Consider the following 11,642-nt stretch of genomic DNA (forward strand, 5'->3'; position numbering starts at 1 on the left):
CAGTAAGAACAAACGGTAGTGGGGACAGACAGTGGGCAATAGCACCCTTGCCAGTCTGCCTCCTGAGATGTTAGCCTCGGTCCACCACATGGACAGGATAGCCTCTGAACAGCTGCTTAGCTTTCCCTGCACAGTATTAAATTATTTCCTGATGCCACTTTGTACAAGTGTTCTTTTATCTATGGGAATAAAATCTGAGATCTTTCAGCATGAAAATCCTGCTTTTAAAGGGTGTTTTAATGTGAGGGAATACAGGTCTGTATACAGCAGATTTGGGACTGTAGGTTCTAATCCTGTGATGGATGCTGGCCCCTGAGCTTCCACATGCAACCAGAGAGGTTCTCTGGTTGCGTCTGGGAGCCTTTCTGAGGCCCACAGGGCTGCACGTTTGAAGAGGCCTCTGTGGGCCACAGAACACCTCCAGATGGCGACCAGAAAAATCTCTGGTTGCGTCTGGAGGTCCAATGGACTGGACTCGCGGATTTTATTTGTGGGTTTCGTTATTTGGGGGAATCCAGGAATGAATCCCTCATGGATACTGAATCTTTCATCTCTCTTTGCCTTGTTATTTACTTGACTTCAAGGTTGGCTCGCGTATTCTTGCTTTTCATTACTTCTGAAATGCGCCATCATAACTGACCTGCTCACATGGATTCCTATGGTGTTTTTTTTTTATGGAGGCAGTTGGTGGGCACCTGTCGCTGGGATGTCATACACTTTAATTCTCCCCCTATTCCTTTTGTGTCTCATTAATTTGAAGCTGTTTTTCAAAGGTCACAGCAGAATGGCACAGACGAAGGACATTTTCTGATAGAAGCTATTTACACAAAGCTTCATGCCAGCCTGGGCTTCAATCTACCTCACAAAATGGGGTCGTGGCTATTTCTCAATGCATCTCTCCTCCGAGGAGTGACCGCAACCTGCGCCAAAGTGGTTTGAAGTGCAAAATGATAACAAGCTCTGGCCTCCTCCGCAAGGAAGTCAATTACCAATCTTTCTCCAGTGTGTATAACTAGCACAATGACTATCATTGGCCAGGGGTTGTTCATTCACAATTTCCAGCCATTGAAGACCCCAATTGACGACACCAAGGTTAGAGCACCATTGATGTGGTTGTTGATCTGAGATGCTGGGAAGTGATCTACGCTAATGGCTCCTCCAGTGTGGTTCACGCTTCCTCATTATCTATAACCAATTCATTGCTGAAAATAGCTGTAATAGCAAAAATCTGGATGAGTACAATCAGTGAAATAGCAGAGTCTTATGTTGCTCGAGGCCAGTGGTGTCACTAGGGGTGTGAGGGCTGCAATGGGTGATGTGCACAGGGGGGTGATAACACTACTGTCAAAAAAATTTTAAATCTTGGTATTTTTAATACCACCATCATGTTATATGTCATTTGATGTGTGATTTCATGTAGAATGCAATGCTACAAACCATACTGAAATATCTCTGTTCTGTCAAAATGTATAGCTAAAAAACCAGTGGGGATGGGGCAATGGTGCGATCACTGCCTAAGTCAGTGATTTTCAACCATTTTCAACTCAAGGCACACTGACAAGGTGCTAAAATTGTCAAGGCACACCATTCTCTGTAGGCAACCTTCAGTCTCAAAAGACTATGGTATCGCGCTCTGAATAGTGGTTCTGGAACAGCGTCTAGTGTGGCTGAAAAGGCCAATTCGGGAGTGACAATCCCTTCCACACTGGGAGCAAGTGCAGTCTGTCCCTGGTCTGTCTCCCTGGCTATGGGCCTTCCTTCTTTGCCTCTTAGCCTCAGACTGTTGGCCAAGTGTCTCTTCAAACTGGGAAAGGCCATGCTTCACAGCCTGCCTCGAAGCGGGCCGCTCAGAGGCCAGGGTTTCCCACCTGTTGAGGTCCACTCCTAAGGCCTTCAGATCCCTCTTGCAGATGTCCTTGTATCGCAGCTGTGGTCTACCTGTAGGGCGCTTTCCTTGCACGAGTTCTCCATAGAGGAGATCCTTTGGGATTCGGCCATCATCCATTCTCACGACATGACCGAGCCAACGCAGTCATCTCTGTTTTAGCAGTGCATACATGCTAGGGATTCCAGTTCGTTCAGGACTGTGTTGTTTGGAACTTTGTCCTGGAGGAGCTTGCTGGAGGCACACCATTAGGTTTTTTGACAATTGACAAGGCACACCGTGCTGCCATGGGGGGCTCACATCCCCCAGTGGCCCTACTAATAAATGACCTTCCCCCAAATTCCTGTGTCACACCTGTGGACCACTCATGGCACACCAACGTGCCATGGCACAGTGGTTGAAAATGACTGGCCTAAGTCATTGCCTCGCCCACTGCATGGCAGGAGGTCCATCATGGGGGTGACGTACTGGCCTCCCACACAGGGTGACACAGTCACTAGTGACACCACTGCCCAGGGTTGTGCTTTTAGATTCCTGTTTGGGTAAAATTTCCAGGCAAGTGCTTCAATAACAATGGCCAGATTTATCTGGGACTTCTGCATACACCTAAAAATATCTTTTTTAAGTTGTTCATTTCAGAATTATCCAAAAGAAAATCCACCTATACACCTAGCAGATATCTGCATCCAGCAAGTAGTAGAGATCTTGGGAACCCAATGGGGAGTAGCTATAGAGCAGGGGTGTCAAACTCGTTTCATACTATGGGCCGAACAGCGTTCATGGTGCATGCTGAGGGCTGGAAGTGATGTCATTGGGCAGGAAATGATGTCATTAGACAGGTAAGAACAAAAAAAGCACTTTTTCTCACTTAGGAACTCATTAATTGCAAATGACAGAAGAGAAAATGACAAATCTTGATCATATTTCATGATATGGGAGAGCCCAATTTTCATGTGGGCTGCCCTTTCAGCAGTAACACCTCAGCACTGCTCAGCAGATGAGAGCCTGAGGGACAGATTAAAAAGCTTCCGCGGGCCGCATCCTTCCCCCGGGACTTATGTTTGACACCCCTGCTCTAGAGGCTGTGATGTTGCCTAGATATAGGACACAACTGAATGGGGATTGAATGAGAGATTTGACATAGTGTTCAACCAGGCCGCATGAAACAGCCTGCTCCTTGGGCATGTTTCAGAGATCTGGGCTATGAATTCACATGAGAAGCAGTGGCGAACAATAATTAAATCATCAAAAACTGTCAGCTTGCAGCACAAAAGGCAATGTGTTTCACCATCGTTTGTACAATGGTTTGAAGACGATTCAGTTCAGGTCTCCAAGGAGAAGAGGATTGTTTAATAGTTTAATACAAGCAGAAAAACAGGTATGTTCCAGCATCTTTGCTCTAACTTTTTGAAAATCTGGAAGGTTTCAATATATAATATATATAATAATCTGTTTCACAAGCACAGCAGACTGGTAGGTGACAGCGGCAGACCTCCTCAGCCCAGTGCCTGGGGCAAATGTCTGCTATGGCATTCCCCTGCAGGCTGTTGCTGCCCCCTGTGTGGAAATCTGCCTCCCCCCCATTCACCTGAGGCTCATGGAGCCTCACGTGACTTATGCCTGCATCGAGTAAGCCTCTTGAAGGTTAAGCGCACTATAAACTGTGCTTCCGGGAAGCCTCAGAGAGGTATCCGCGGGGTCCTAGAGGCTCGCTCCCAGCCCACTTGCCCCATAGACTGAATGGGATGTCTGCAACTGCAAATACAGGCATAACTGCTAGTTTGTGGAGTGGGAGAAGAACTCCATGTTACAGATTAGGAAGATGATGGTTGGCAAGCTTCAGTCTCAAAAGACTATGGTATAAGCCTACAGCACCTGGTATTCCCAGGCAGTCTCCCATCCAAGTACTAACCAGGCCTGACCCTGCTTAGCTTCCGAGATCAGACGAGATCGGGAGATAGTGTTCAGTATAGGGAGATGGTTGGCAACCTTCAGTCTTGAAAGGCTATGGTATAAGCCTACAGCACCTGGTATTCCCAGGCGGTCTCCCATCTAAGTACTAACCAGGCCTGACCCTGCTTAGCTACCGAGATCAGGCGAGATCGGGCATCTGCAGGGTAACACAGGCAGCTCAATCCTCACCTATGTGAGGTGCAGCTTTATCCAGCGCGGCTTTAGGAGAGGGCTGGAGGTCTCCTTGGACTAAGTGGATATTTTTTCCCTTCTTTTGAGTAATGCCCCAGCTTGCCCAATGTGGCTATTTGGCTCTGCACCACCTATTCAGCTGGCTCAAGTCCAAGCAGCCCTGTATAGGGTTCAGGTTCAGGAGGGAGGATAGGATGTGGCAGAGGCCTGGTTCCATTGACCCCATCTCCTGCTGGACCTGATTCTCCCCCATGTTCCACCCTCACCCACTTAGAAATGCCCCCTCCCTGCCTCCATTCCACCTTCCCACCATCCCTCTGCTTCCTGGCACTTCTCTGATCTCTGCTGGCAACCAATCATCTCCCTGCTGGCACTGCTTATTTTCTGAGTGTTGCAATGTGCTCTCTAACATGCTTGCACCATGTTAGAACCACTGTGCCAATGTACCATCAGGTTTGGATTGCACTGTGTGTGGGGGGGGAGGAGAGGGGTTTGCCTAAGATCACTTGGTGAGTCTGTGGCAGAGGAGAGACTCCAGCTGGGGGGGGGGAGTTCACAGTTTACTTTTTTAGCCACTACTCTATACTAGGGGTCTCCAAACTTTTTGCCAGAGGGCCACATCAAATATCTGATGGTGCTGTGGGCCGGAAAAAATTTAAATATAAAATTTAAATAAATAAATTAGAGATGGAACTTAGATGAGTGAATAAATGAATGAATGGGCTCATTCATTCAACCCCTCTGGTTCTCAGAACACCCCCCAGACGCAACCACAGCACAGCTCCAGTCGTGTTCAGTTTAGTGGGCCAGAGGCTTAGCCAAGAAGCTGGTCAGGGGCCCGATGGAGGCTCACCACGGGCCACATCTGGCCCCTGGGCCGGGGTTTGGAGACCGCTGCTCTCTGCGAACCCAGTGCTATAAAAGGAAGCTGATTGGTATTGCAAAAGAGGAGTATGAAACATACAGCTCTGATCTTGAAAGTGAATATATGAGGTAGGTATTTTTTGCCCCAGTGTGCATAGCTTTACACTTGGCGACTCTGAACTGAATCTGCCATTTGGTAGAACGTTCTTTCAATTTGGAGAGGTCCCTTTGGAGTGCTTTACAAATCTGCTTTGGTTTTTCAAATCCTGAATAGTTCAATATCATCTGCAACATGTGACCACCTTGTTTATCACTAGTACCAGTTCATTTGTGAATTAAATTAAAAAGCGCCCGCTCCTTGGGAAGACCCACTTCTTACTTATTGGCACTGTGAAAATTGTCCATTTAGAACTCTCTGCTTCCTATCCTTTAATCACTTACCAATCCATAAAAGGACCTGTCCTCTTATTCCATGACTGCCGCATTTACTCAAGAGCCTTTGGTGAGAGAATTTGTCAGAAGTATTTCGAAAGCCCAAGTATATCAAATGAATTGCCTCCGTCCACATGCCTGTTGACACTCTGGAAGAACTCTAGAAGGTTAGCAAGGCAGGTCTACGCTCTGCAGAGAGCTGGCTGATGCTTTTTCAATTATGCTTTCCACCGGTTTACCTGGAGGTAATGTAAAGGTGGCCAGCCTGTAATTTCCTGGATCCCCCGGGGACCCTTTTTTTTTTAAATATCAGAGTTACATCAGCAACATTCCAGGCTTCAGGGGTAAAAGTCAATTGAAAGGATAAATTGCATTTTTTCAAGACGATCAGCAATTTCACATTTGAGTTCCTGAAGAAGTGTTGGGTGGGTGCCATCTGGACCTAATGATTTGCTAATTTTCAATTTGTTCAGTATACTCTAGAACAGGGGTGCCCAAACCCTGACCCTGGGGCCACTTGCGGCCCTCGAGGACTCCCAATGCGGCCCTCAGGGAGCCCCCAGTCTTCAATGAGCCTCTGGCCCTCCAGAGATTTGTTGGAGCTCACATTGGCTCAATGCAACTGCTCTAAGCGCAAGGACAACTGTTTGACCTCTTGCATGAGCTGTGGGATGAGGGCTCCCTCCACTGCTTGCTGTTTCTCATCTGTGATGCAGTAGTGGCAGCAAAGGAAAGGCCAGCCTTGCTTTGTGCAAGGCCTTTTATAGACCTTGAGCTATTGCAAGACCTTCATTCATTCATATAAGTTCATCTTTAAGATATACATTTATGTAAACTTATGTAAATTTATTCAAATTTTAAATGTATATTAATTCTTCCCCTCCCCCCGGCCCCTGAACTCAGTGTCAGAGAGACGATGTGGCCCTCCTGCCAAAAACTTTGGACACCCCTGCTCTAGAACTTCATTGCTTGTAACTTCTGTTTGGTGCAGTTTTTCAGGCTCCCTCCCTGAGCAGGTCAGCCCAGGCACATATATTTGCCCTGTGTCTTCTATATGGAAGACAGATGCAAAAAAAAAAAAAAAATTGTTGATCTTCTCTGCAATCTCCCTAACTTTCCTGTTTATTCCCTCATCTAATGGTGCAAATGGCTCCCAGGCAGGATTCCTGCATTTGATGTAATTAAATAATTTTGTAATTGTTTACATTGATGTTTTTTGCTGTAACGTAAGAGCACAAGAAGAGCCCTGCTGAATGAGGCCCAGGGCCCATCTAGTCCAGCTTCCTATATCTTACAGTGGCCCATTAGATGTCTCACGGAGCAGACAAGACCACAAGATACTTGCATCTTGCCGTCACTCCCCTGCATCTGGCATTCTATACCCTTGCACCCCCCAAACAAAGACACCAGACTGCACTGGGGTTTAACTTGGACCACTTTATTAAACATAAGAGACCAATTTTTAATGCATGAAACCTACTGAATATATCTTCCCTCCCTTGCCAGTCTGGGGTAGGAGAAAAAATTGTCATCCACATCCAGTTTGAATGACAGAAAATCCTACGTGGCCGTCATGATGAGCGACCAGCTAATCTCAGACTGTACGTACACATCAAGCCTTGATGGACTTTTCTTTCAGAAATCTGTCCAGTCCCCTTTTAAAGGCATCTAGGCCAGAAGCCATCACCACATCCTGTGGCAAGGAGTTCCACAGACTAATAACACGCAGGGTAAAGAAATATTTTCTTTTGTCTGTTCTAACACTGCCGACACTCAATTTTAATGGATGTCCCTTAGTTCTGGTGTTGTGTGAGAGGGAAAAGAGCATCCCACTATCCACACTATCCACACTATCCATCCCCTTCCAAATTGTATCTCATGCATTCCACAGATCCTTTTTCCCATCCCTTATTGTTCAGCAAACTTTTAAAAAAATTATTTTTACTTTTATTTGCTCCAGAGTGTTTGTCCCTTTTCGCTACATTTGGGTAGGACTTCCTTCTTGTCTGGGAAGTCTTCAGAAACAAAGAAGTTTCAGAACCTGAAGAAAAAGGGGGGAAAAAATACAAAACAATGTCAGAGATCCTATTACTGTGTCTTCCTCGTCCTCATTTTGATGAGGGCTTAAAATATAAACGACAAGCGAGAGAATGGGGATGGAGCATCTTTAAAGTTGCAACAAATCATTTTACGTTGATAGAATCCCGGGCTCCACTCCAAACGCAGCCATTGCCATCATGCAAGCTGATTTCAGGAGACTTCAAAATAGCCCAGAAACGATGATGATTGCCAGGTGCTTTAGAAACAGTTGCCAAAAGCTTATTGATTTCCCTCCCCTTTCCCCTAAAAAATTTCTTCTTTTGAAGGACTCTGGATCATTTACATGAAGCCAAACATTTAAGCGCATATGCATGACTTCTTGGGGTTTCTGTTTTTTGTTTTCCGCAGGGTACAGGAGTAAAACTCAGCAGTAAAATGTAACAGGGATGGGCATCTCAACTCATAGGACTTGAGTCATAACCACATGGTTTCCCTGACTCATTCAGCCTTGAGTTATATGTGCTTTGAAACCAGAAGTGACTCGGGACTTGGAAGTTTTTGGGGGAACAGGCGGAGATGCAGATGCCCACCTCTTCCGTCCCCTTGTTCATGCTGCTCATTCCCACCTGGGATGCCTCCTCCCTCCCTGTAGGTCTGTCTGTGCTTCGTGCTCCTTCTGAGGGCAGAATAGGGAGTTGTGATATGAACAGGGGGTGGGTGGGCTCATCATTAGGGTTGGTTAGGAACCGATCGGCACTTTCTGCGCTGATGCACTCACTCGAAGAACAGCAGAGCTTTTATTTACAGATGGGATGGGGACATCAGGGGAGTGTTAAATGAGAACTTGTTGCAGAGAGCTAGCAGCCCAACGCTTAATGTGACTATCTCCCAAGGCCAGACCGCAGTACTCCTGGGAATGAAGACGACACACGGCAGATGTCCTCCACCAAATGTCCTTTACTATGTACAGTATATACAGATCAAGGCAGACTTGATAAGCAAATAGTCCAGTAGCACACGAGTCATGAAAACACACTGACATAGCCTTCGGCACAAAATCCACTCTGCATCTCCCACACGGGAGCTTGCCCTGGCTGGAGTATATACTCGCTTCGTCCAATCAGAGTGAGCCATTATCTGCTGATGTGCTGAGTCACTGTGGGGTGACATACCAGGTGACAGTCCCTGCTGCCTTGGTGTTGCATCAGCCACTCCCATGATGCTATGCTCAGTCAGGCCAAGACATCAGGGCCTGGTTCTATCCAGCCTGCAAATTACCAGCAGGCCTGGGTCTGCTACCTTAACAGAACTCCAACACAAACACACCACCAGCAACTTTTTTTTGTTTTCTGTGAAGCTGTGCCCGACTCATTTATTGAAGAGATTTTGACTCAAGTCAAGCTGAGTCCCAGAAAGCTTTGGCAGAGTCCTGAAGGTGGCCCATTAAGACTTGAGAATGACTCAAGTCACAAAGGGCAGGGACTCGGAACTCAACTCTAGTTTCGCCACGGTGAATTGACGCATCCCAGACAGGGATATCTGAAAACCTCTGCCGTAGTGGGAATGCAGAAGATTTCCTTCCGTCTTCTAGGAGATAGTGTGGGGTGTCAGCAGTGGCCCCTTGCGTTGGCAGGTCTGGAACATACGGAGTAAAAACCAGAACTACGGCTTGCAAAACCAGAAGTATGGTTCACAGCTGCAACCAAATGGTGGTAATGAACAACTTGGAAACAAAAGTGTTGTCTGAAAGATAGAGAAGGCGTAGAAGGAGAAAGGTTGGAGAGGAGAGAGGTTGGAGGCAGGGCTGGCTGGAAACTGGTGTGTGGTTGCCTCACCCAGGAGCTGCAGAGCTAAGGTGTTGCTGCTGTGGCTGAAGAAGCTTCTGACTGGAGCAGGGAGAAAGGAGGACCTCTGCAGTTTGAACAGGTAAACTACCAGGTGGCAGGGTCCAGGGGTGCTTTCCACAGAACTAGGGCCATGGGGGGGGGGGCTAATTAGTATAAAGTGGGCATAAAACCTCTAGAGTAGCCATTTTCAACCACTGTGCCGTGGCACGCTGGTGTGCTATGGGTGGTCTGCAGGTGTGCCACTGGAGTTTGGGAGTGATCATTTGTTAATAGGGCCACTGGGGAATGTGAGCCCTTGCTGCCAGTGTGGTGTCAGTTGTCCCAAAAAAAACCGATAGTGTGCCTTGACAATTTTAGTGCCTTTCCGGTGTGCCATGAGATGGAAAAGGTTGAAAATCACTGCTCTAGAGCAGGGGTGCCCAAAGTTTTCGACAGGAGGGCCACATCATCTCTCTGACACTGTGTCGGGGGCCAGGGGGAAAAAAAAGAATTAATTTACATTAAAATTTGAATAAATGTATATGTTTACATAAATTAATATACTAGAGGTGGAACTTATATGAATGAATGAAGGTCTTGCAATAGCTCAAGGCCTATAAAAGGCCTGGCACAAAGCAAGGCTGCCCTTTTCTTTGCATCACAGACGTGAAACAGCAAGCAGTGGAGGGAGCCCTCATCCCACAGCTAACGTGAGAGGTCAGACTGTCGCCCTCATGCTGAGAGCAATTGCATCGGGCCAGTGCGGGCTCCAGCAAGTTTCCAGAGGCTGATTGGAAGCTGGGGTCTCCCTGAGGGCCACATTGGGAGTCCTTGAAGGCCGCAAGTGGCCCCAGGGCCGGGGTTTGGGCACCCCTGCTCTAGAGCAGGGGTGTCCAAACATTTTGGCAGGAGGGCCACATCATCTTTCTGACACCTTGCCAGGGGCCAGGGGAAAAAAGAATTAATTTACATTTAAAATTTGAATAAATTTACATAAATGAATTTATTAGGGTTGGAACTTATATGAATGAATGACAGTCTTGCAGTAGCTCAAGGCCTATAAAAGGCCTTGCACAAAGCAAGGCCAGCCTTTCCTTTGCTGCCACTGCTGCATCACAGACTTGAAACAGCAAGTAGTGGAGGGAGCCCTCATCCCACAGCTCAGGTGAAAGGTCGAACAGTTGTCCTCATGCTGAAAGCAGATGCGTTAGGCCAGCATGGGCTCCAGCAAGTCTCCGGAGGGCCAAAGGCTCATTGGAAACTGGGGGCTCCCTGTGGGCCTGATTGGGAGCCCCCAAGGGCCGCATGTGGCCCCCGGGCCGGGGTTTGGGCACCCCTGCTCTAGAGAAAGGACTTTGATGGGACAGATGCGGAATGCATTGCTTGAATCATAGAATGGCATGGCAAAGCAAGTCGACTTGGAATTCTGCAAATATGAGAATCCACTCATATCAAAATGTTCATGAAAACAGCGAAGAGGTAAGGGGTGGAGGGTGGGGAGAGATGAAGAGGAAAAAAGAAAAGAAAGAGAGAGCTTCCAAAAGAAGCCTTTGCTAATCCACCAAGTACTGTCTGGCTGCTTACAAATTTCACACATCTGTTGGTGGCTCCAGAGGTATGGCTTCCAACAGCAATATAAATGAATTCAAACATACATTACCGGTCTGCTTAATTTTCTGCTGGTGACATTTAAAAATATACTCGTCAAGTGATCTCTCCATCACGTCTCCCAACTGCTTGTTCCTTCCACCCAGGGAAGACTTACATATATTAGAGAAGAATTGGAAGCCTTGGTGGGTCATTCCAGCCAGGCTACTCTTATTAGGCCTCTTTCTAAATGCATCAGGCAGAGCATCAAATGGTAGTGCGAAGCTTCATCATACAGGCATAGAAGTGCATTTTGTCATGATACAGCTGGATCATTTTATTCACCATAAAAAGAAGGCAGTTTGCCCTCGCTGTAGGTTGCTAGCCATAAAGACTCTTAACTTGTGAGCCTCTCCAGGTTCATGGTGTCTGCTGACTCCAATCTCTTAGAGGTCCCTGCAGGAATTAGGCCTCCTCAGAGGAAGCTTTCTTGGGTCTGGGTCAAGGTAGGTCTTGACCAGCCCAACCATGTCAATGGTGCCTCAGGTGTGACCACTGGACTATGCCTGGTCATTTATTGTAGTATATGGCATTTTGGAGAAGTACTGCCCAGTGGATAGACAAGCAGACATTCATCAGGTTCCTCTCTAGCGACTGCCTGGGAAGTTTTACCTCCTGAAACCCTGCCTCGACGCATTCATCTTCAGCCTTATGCTTAGCTGAAAAACCAAGGTCCTAATCCTATCCCCTGCCAGCAGAACTGATGCATATACACTAGCAAGGCCTGTGTTATATCCTATGGTGGTGGTGGGGGGCTGACCCAAAGGCAAATGGAAGGTAAGTTGAAAAAATTACCTACTGTC

The 11,642-nt window shown here is 47.1% G+C and overlaps 2 pseudogenes; both read right to left on the minus strand.

Annotated features, from left to right (window-relative positions):
* Positions 1 to 3,748: 3,748 nt before the first annotated feature.
* On the minus strand, positions 3,749 to 3,871 carry LOC136662692 (5S ribosomal RNA; annotated as a pseudogene).
* A 29-nt stretch (positions 3,872 to 3,900) lies between these two features.
* LOC136662674 (5S ribosomal RNA) lies at positions 3,901 to 4,013 on the minus strand (annotated as a pseudogene).
* Positions 4,014 to 11,642: the final 7,629 nt, after the last annotated feature.

The sequence above is a fragment of the Tiliqua scincoides genome, chromosome 11 (assembly GCF_035046505.1).
Source record: "Tiliqua scincoides isolate rTilSci1 chromosome 11, rTilSci1.hap2, whole genome shotgun sequence".
Lineage (NCBI taxonomy): Eukaryota > Metazoa > Chordata > Lepidosauria > Squamata > Scincidae > Tiliqua > Tiliqua scincoides.